The sequence below is a fragment of the Kogia breviceps genome, chromosome 4 (genome assembly GCF_026419965.1).
Source record: "Kogia breviceps isolate mKogBre1 chromosome 4, mKogBre1 haplotype 1, whole genome shotgun sequence".
NCBI classification, from domain to species: domain Eukaryota; kingdom Metazoa; phylum Chordata; class Mammalia; order Artiodactyla; family Physeteridae; genus Kogia; species Kogia breviceps.
Window position 1 is genome coordinate 142,448,794 of NC_081313.1, and position 9,024 is coordinate 142,457,817.

Sequence of the window (9,024 nt, forward strand, 5' to 3'; positions counted from 1 at the left end):
TCCCAACCCTGAATCTGGCCCTTCTTCCACTCAATCCTGCTGCCTTGACATTCCCGTGCCTTTTGTCATGTCTGACCTTGGCTGACAGCCAGGGGCCCCTCAACCCAACACAGCACTTCACCCTTCTTGGTGGTGACGGCTCCCTCCCTCCTCCCTAAAATCACTAAAATTGGGGAAAGGCATATAGATAAATGAGATGTTGTAGGCAGATCTGTAGTTCAGTGGGGGGTAAGGATGTTTCTTATTACACTCTCTATGGTGTTGGAAAGTGACCCATGCTTGTTTCAGCCTCAGTTTTAAGAAACCATTTTAAAAAGCCCTTTCCTGCTTAGTTTCATCCATCATCCTCCCTTTGCAGCCTAGGGAAGTTATGGAGGGGTGAGGGGCATGTCTGCCCCAATTCCCAAGTCCTCGTCTCATGGTTTTGTGTGTTACTTTCTACCTGCTGGATTCCAGAAGGTACTTCATGAACACAAGCTCCACACCCAGATCCCATAGTCTGCTGGGAGATGGGACACTCATAGCCTCTGCAGTGGTCCACAGCCTACCTGGCCAGAGAGCTGGGTCATCAGTTCTACATCAGAAATGTAAAAGACCCAAAGGACTTCCACTGATTGGTTCAGAGCCTTGGCAAAGTGGTCTTCCTCTCTCTGAAACTGTCTCCTCCACTGGGCTCAGCTGTCACCCCACCCAACCTTGCTAAGTTTAAGATTGTTTTCTCTGTTACTAAAAAATGGTCACTCTCATTCTCCAAGGACAAGTCCCTACTGTGTAAGATGATCAGGTTAATCTTATCATTTAGACCAGTCTGGCTAAAGTTAAATCCTGGAAAGAAAAAAATAAATTTAGCAACATGGATATAAGCAATAAAAGCTATCTGGGGAGACTTATTAGTAATTGTCAGCAACACTAAAGATACCAACTATTAGATTTGTGTGAGTGTTGGGGGTATTGAAATTTTTTAATTGTTCAATACTGGGTTTTTACACACACACACACACACACACACACACACACACACAGAGGCTTCCCCCTACTGATTCTTTAACTTTGGGAGCTTGCTTTTGAATCAAGGATCAGAGAAAATCATTCTATCCCTCAGTGAGCACTTTTTAAGTGTTTTGCATGTGATTATCTCATTTAATCCTTACAGTGAAACCATGAGGTATGTAGTGTCATTGTTCTCATTTTCAGATAAGGAAATAGGCTTAGAGATATTGAGTAACTTGCTGACAGTCAAACACGTAGTGACAAATGGGTTCAGGACTGAAGACTTTCCACAGCCTGCCCCCTTCATCTGCAGTGGTGGAGCCCTCGAACCTTACACCAACACTCCTCACTGCTTTATAGAGCGCCCAGGAGAGACCTTTGAATCATGGTGATTAAAGTAAAAATGGGAAAAATGTGTCCAGTGGATTACACATTTTAAAAAATTAGAAACCCCACAGCCTCTCTTTATAAGTAATAAATCAGCTGTGAACTGAGGAGGGGGTTTCTGGAGACTGTATAGTGAATCAGGAGCAAAGCAGGATTTTCTTGCCGCCCTTCAAGTCTGCCTGATGCTATTTAAACTCTTTTCAGGCCTAGAGAGAGAAGAAAGTCTTCCCTACTTTTTATACAAAGATATCCTGATTCTGATACCAAAACCTGACAAAGCACACAGGAAAACCATGACCAAATATAAACATAAATACAAGCATCTTTGGGACTTCCCTGGTGGCGCAGTGGTTAAGAATCCACCTGCCAATGCAGGGGACACTGGTTCGAGCCCTGGTCCGGGAAGATCCCACATGCTGCGGAGCAACTAAACCCACACACCCAAACTACTGAGCCTGAGTTCTAGAGCCCGTGACCCACAACTACTGAGCCCACATGCCACAACTACTGAAGCCCACGCGCCTAGAGCCCATGCTCCGCAATAAGGGAAGCCACCACAATGAGAAGCCCGTGAACCACAATGAAGAGTAGCCCCCACTCGCCGCAACTAGAGAAAGCTTACGTGCAGCAACGAAGACCCAACACAGCCAAAAATAAATTAATTAATTTAAAAATAATCTGCAAAATAATTATCTTCCCTACATACTAATTGTCATCAAAAAAACGAGTGGAATGATATCAGCAACATGGAGTGAAGAGCTACCTCTCTCTCTCCCCCTTCAATCTACAACCAGTCAAACATCCACAACTCAACAAAGGCACCTCTGCCCAACACACCAGGACACTAGAGAATTCTAAACATTTGTGTACCTAAAGGTGGGTAGACTGAAACACATAGAGGAGGCAGAACTGAGGGACCAGCAGAGTTGGTGCCTGCAATCCCAGCCCTTTGACCGTGGAAGGTAAGCCGCAGCTTCAGAGAACCCAAGAGCAGAAGGGGAGGTGGAGCACACAACTCCGGCCTCCTGACCACAGCTGTGCCTGCGGTTACAGGTAACTGGGCAACAGTGGCAGTGGGGCCTGGGACCCTGTCCCTCGAGCCACTGAGGCACACGTGACCCCAACCTGCCCCCTTCATCTGCAATGGTGGAGCCCTCGAGCCTTACAACACCAGACCCAGTAGAGGCACCTGCAGGACCCCAGCTCACCCCCCACCACCACCACCGTTCCCCTCCCATCACGGCAGCAGAGCCTGCAACTCGGGGTCACAGATGCTAGGGAAGAGCCAACCATCCGGGTGACAACAGTGGCTCTGGCAGAAGCAAGGCAGCAAGGACTCCAGAGGCACAAGAAGCAATAACAAAGGCACGGAGCCACACCTCTTACAGAGACAGCAGAGGCTGGAAAGTGCCAACTCTCAGATGTAACCAGGGGCAGCTCAGGTAAGAGAAACCAAAACCTTGTGTTATGGCGCCACCTACGTGAAAACAAAAGAAAGGACTCTAACTTCTAACCTGTCGTTAACTTCAAATGTGCCGATAGAGGGACAATTAATCAAGACCCATGAAGAACCATGGTAACATTATGCCACCAAAAAAAGAGAGAGAGAGAGAATTCTTCATAGACAAGTGATGGAATATTGCAGTCTAACTGATAGCGAGTTCAAAATAGCTGTCATGAAGAAACTCAATGAGCTACAAGAAAACACGGAAAGGTAGTTAAATGAGCTCAGGAATAAAATTAATGAACAGAAGGAATACTTTACCAGAGAGACTGAAACTCTGAAAAAGAACCAAACAGAAATTCTGGAGCTGAGGAACTCAGTAAATGCGATGAAAATGCATTAGAAAGCACTGGAAATAGAGCAGACCTTATGGAAGAGAACGTCAGAGAACTCGAAGCTAGAAATCTAGTAATGATACCAGTAGAAAAAGAAAGAGAAATAAGATATCTAAAATGAGGAAATTCTATGAGAGCTCTCCAATGCTTTTAGGGAAGGTAATATTAGGATAACAGGTATCTCAGGAGGAGAAGGGAGCAGAGAGTTTATTAAAGAAATAATAGCTGAGAACTTCCCAAACATGGGGAAGGAATTGGATATACAAGTCCATGAAGTTAAGAGAAAACCTAATTACTTCAATGCAAAAAGACCTTCTCCAAGACACATAATAACTATATATCAAAAGGATTATACACCATAATCAAGTGGAATTTATTCCAGGGATGCAAGGATGGCTCAATGCCTGCAAATCAATCAACATGCTACGCCACATTAACAAAATGGAGGATAAAAACCATATGATCGAGGGCTTCCCTGGTGGCGCAGTGGTTGAGAATCCGCCTGCCGATGCAGGAGACACGGGTTCGTGCCCTGGTCCGGGAAGATCCCACATGCCGCGGAGCAACTAAGCCCGTGAGCCATGGCCGCTGAGCCTGTGCGTCCGGAGCCTGTGCTCCGCAACGGGAGAGGCCACAACAGTGAGAGGCCCGCATACCGCAAAAAAAAAAAAAAAAAAAAACCATATGATCATCTCAGTAGATGCAGAAAAAGCATTTGACAAGACTACACCTATTTATTATAAAAAATTCTCAATTAAGGTGGATAGAGAAGAGATGTACCTAAACATAATAAAAGTCATATGTGACAACCCCACAGCTAACATCATACTCAATGGTAAAAACCTGAAAGCTATCCCTCTAAGATCAGGAACAAGACAAGGATTCCCACTTGCACCACTCTTATTCAACAGAGGATTGGAAGTCCTAACCAGAGCAACTAGGCAAGAAAAAAAATAAGGCACCCGAATTGGAAAGGAAGAAGTAAAACTGTCACTAATTGCAGATGACATGATTTTTTTTAATATAATTTATTTTTGTCTGTGTTGGGTCTTCGTTGCTGCGTGTGGGCTTTCTCTAGTTGCGGCGAGTGGGGGCTACTCTTCATTGAGGTGTGCAGGCTTCTCATTGTGGTGGCTTCTCTTGTTGCAGAACATGGGCTCTAGGCGTGCAGGCTTCAGTAGTTGTGGCATGCAGGCTCAGTAGTTGTGGCTTGCAGGCTCTAGAGCGCAGGCTCAGTAGTTGTGGAGCATGGGCTTAGTTGCTCTGCAGCATGTGGAATCCTCCCGGACTGGGTCTCAAACCTGTGTCCCCTGCATTGGCAGGCAGATTGCTAACCACTGTGCCACCAGGGAAGCCCAGCAGATGACCTGATTTTATATATAGAAAACCTAAAGGCTCAACCAAAAACTATTAGAAATAATAAATACAGTAAAGTTGCAGGATACAAAACCAATATACAAAAATCTGTTGCATTTATATACACTAACAAAGAGCTAACAGAAAGTGAAATTAATAAAACAATCTCTTTTTCAATCTCAACAAAAAGAATAAAATACCTAGGAATAAATTTAACCAAGGAGGTGAAAGACATGTACATTGAAAACTATCGCACATTATTAAAAGAAATTGAAAACACAGATAAATGGAAAAATATTCCATGCTCATGGACTGGAAGAATTAACATTGTTAAAATGTCCATATTACCTAAAGCAATCTACATATTCAATGCAATCTATAAAAATTTCAACATTTTTCACAGAAAAGGAAAAAATTCTAAATTTATATGGAACCACAAAACACTCTGAATAGCCAAAGCAATCCTGACAAAAAAGAACAAAGCTGGAGGTATCATAGTCCCTAATTTCAAACTATATGACAAAGCTATAGTAATCAAAACAGCATGATATTGGCAGAAAAACAGATACATAGATCAATGAAACAGAATTGAGAGCCTAGAAATAAACTCACACATACATGGACAATTGATTTACAGCAAAGGAGCAAAAAACATACAATAGAGAAAGGATAATCTCTTCAATAAATAGTGTTCAGTAAATAGTCACATGCAAAGAAATGAAACTAGACCATTATCTTACACCATACCCAAAAATCAACTCAAAGTGCATTAAAGACTTGAATATAAGACATGAAACCATAAAACTCCTAGAAGAAAACAGGCAGTACACTCCTTGACATCAGTCTTAGCAATATCTTTCTAGATATGTCTCTTCAGGCAAGGGAAACAAAAGCAAAAATAAATGGGACTACATAAAACTAAAAGGCTTCTGTACAACAAAGGAAACAATAAAAGGAAAAGACAACCAACTGAATGGGAGAAAATACTTGGAAATGATATATTCAATAAGGGATTAATATCCAAAATATATAAAGAACTCATACAACTCAACAACAACAACAAAACCCAAACAACCCATTTAAAAAATGGGCAGAGGAGCTGAATAGACGTTTTTCCAGAGAAGACATACAAATGACCAATAGGCACATGGAAAGATGCTCAACATCACTAATTATAAGGAAAATACAAATCAAAACCACGAGATATCACCTCACACTGGTAAGAATGACTGTTAACAAAAGGACAAGAAATAACAAGTGTTGGTGAAGAAGTAGAGAAAAGGGAACTACTTTCACTACTTGCACTATTGGTGGGAATGTAAATTGGTGCAGCCACTATGGAAAACAGTATGCAGATTCTTCAGAATTCTCCAAGATTCTTCAGATTCTCCAAGAACAGACCTACCATATGATCCATCTATTCCACTTCTGGGCATTTATCCAAATAACATAAAAACACCAATTTGAAAAGAGAAATGAACCCCTGCGTTCACTGTGTTACTATTTACAAGAGCCAAGATACGGAAACTGAGTGGATAAAGAATAAGTGGTATATATATACAATGGAATACTACTAAGATAAAAAAAGATAAAGTCTTGCCATTTGTGACAATATGGATGGAACTTGAGGGTATTACACTAAGTGAAATAAGTCAGACAAGGACTTCCCTCGTGGCACAGTGGTTAAGAATCTGCTTGCAAATGCAGGGGACAGGGTTCAAGCCCTGGTCCAGGAAGATCCCACATGCCGTGGAGCAACTAAGCCCATGAGCCACAACTGCACTCCAGAGCCCACGTGCCACAACTACTGAAACCCACGTGCCTAGAGCCTGTGCTCCGCAACAAGAGAAGCCACTGCAATGAGAAGCTCATGCACCGCAACGAAGAGTAGCCCCCACTCGCTGCAACTAGAGAAAGACTGTGCACAGCAACGAAGACCTAACACAGCCAAAAATTAATTAATTAATTAATTTTTAAAAAAGAAGTCAAAGACAAATACCCTATGATTTCACTTATATGTGGAATATTACAAACTAATAAACAAACAAAAACAATAAATGAACAAACCAAACTGGACAAAAAACACATAGATATAGAGAACAGAGCAGTAGTTTCCAGAGGGGGAGGGATGGGGGAGGGCAAAATAGGTAAAGGGCGTCAACTGTATGGTACTGGTTGGAAACTAAACTTATGGTGGTGAGCATACTGTAGTGTACAGAGAAGTAGAAATTTAATATTGTACACATGAAACATAATGTTATAAATCAGAATTACCTCAATTCAAAAATAATAATAATAAAAATAAATAAAAGGGGAGTTATTAGAAATCCTACATGTAGCAATAGGAAACAAAAGCACCTAGAAACAAACTTTTTTAATGTGCTATATCTATGTGAAGAAAAAGTCTACTAAGAGGCATAAATTAAGATTTCCATAAATAGAGTCATATTGCATGCTTTAGATGGGAAAACTCAGATTGTAAATATGACCATTTTGCCCAATATAACCCATCAATCTAACTTAATCGCAATAAAAATGCCCAACTAGATTTCAGCGGGGGGTTGAGGGGGTTAGGATATTCTTAAAGTTATCTAGAAGGATTAATGGGGGGGAAATAAAATCATGAAAAAGGTAAAGTGAGTGGCCCTTTCTTATCAGACATTAAATATACTAATAATTAAAACAATTTGGTACTAGCATTAGAAAAGACTAACCAACGGAAAAGGAGAATACAAAAAAACAGATCCAAGCCTACAGAGAAATTTGATTAATATGAGGGAAACCTTTCAAATAAAATGAGGAAAAGATAGATTATTCAATATATATATTGAATAATATACCTTCAATATATATATACCTTCAATATATATATATTCAATATATATGTTGGAAAAACTAGCTAGCCATTTAGAAAATGTGTTAGCAACAGTAATAACTTATTGGTGCTTACCAGATGCTGAGCACTGTTCTGAATGCTGTACACATGTTAATTCATTTAATCTTCCTAACAATGCTCTGACATTGGTATTACTATCATACTTATTTTACAGATGAGGAATATACGGCACAGAAAGGTTAAGTGACTTGGCCATGCCACACAACTAGTAAGTGGCAAACCCAGGATTCTATTAAGAATTAAAAATTAGATATTTAAAGGCAAAAAATTAATAGCCATTAAAAATATACATCTTTATTTTTCCAAAGAAGACATACAGATGGCCAGCTGGCACATGAAAAGATGTTCAACATTGCTAATCATCAGAGAAATGCAAATCAAAACCACAGTCAGGGACTTCCCTGGGGGCACAGTGGATAAGACTCCATGCTCCCAATACAGGGAGCCCAGGTTTGATCCCTGGTCAGGGAACTAGATCCCACATGCATGCCACAACTAAGAGTTCGCATGCCACAACTAAGGAGCTCACGCACCACAACTAAGGAGCCCACGAGTCACAATTAAGGAGCCCACCTGCTGCAACTAAGACCCAGTGCAACCAAATAAATAAATAAATAAATACTTTTTAAAAAAACCACAATGAGCTATAACCTCACACCTGTCAGAATGGCTATCATCAATAAGACCACAAATAACAGGTGTTGGGAGGGTGTAGAGGAAAGGGAACCTTTGTACACTGTTGGTGGGGATGTAAATTGGTGCAGCCACCATAGAAGACAGTACGGAGCTTCCCCAAAAAACTAAAAGAATTACCATATGATCCAGCAATTCCACTCCTGGGTATATATCTGAAGAAAACAAAAACACTAATTTGAAAAAATACATACACCCCAATGTTCATAGCAGCATTATTTACAAATACCAAGATATGGAAGCAACCTAAGTGCACATCAGCAGATGAATGTACAAAGAAGATGTGGTGTATATACAATGGACTATTAGTCATAAAAGAGAACGAAAATTTGTAATTTGCAACAGCATGGATGGACCTGGAGGGTATTATGCTTAGGGCAATAAGTCAAACAGAGAAAGACAAATTCTGTATGTTATCACTTATATGTGGAATCTAAAAAATAAAACAAACGAATGAATATAACAAACTGTGAGAAAAGAGACTCACAGGTACAGGGAACAAACTAGTGGATATCAGTGGGGAGAGGGGAAATGGAGGGATGAGACAGGGGTAGGGGATTAAGAGGTACAAACTACTATGTATAAGAGATATGGGAACATATGTATATGTATAACTGATTCACTTTGTTGGAAAGCAGAAACTAACACACCATTGTAAAGCAATTATACTCCAATAAAGATGTTAAATAAATAAATAATATACTGTACAGCACAGGGAAATATGGCCATTATTTTATAACTTTAGAGGCTAATCTATAGAAATTTTGAATCACTATGTTGTACACCTGGAACTAACACAATATTGTAAATCAACTACACATCAATTTAAAAACAAAGCCACTCCACCCCCACGCAGGGAAGGC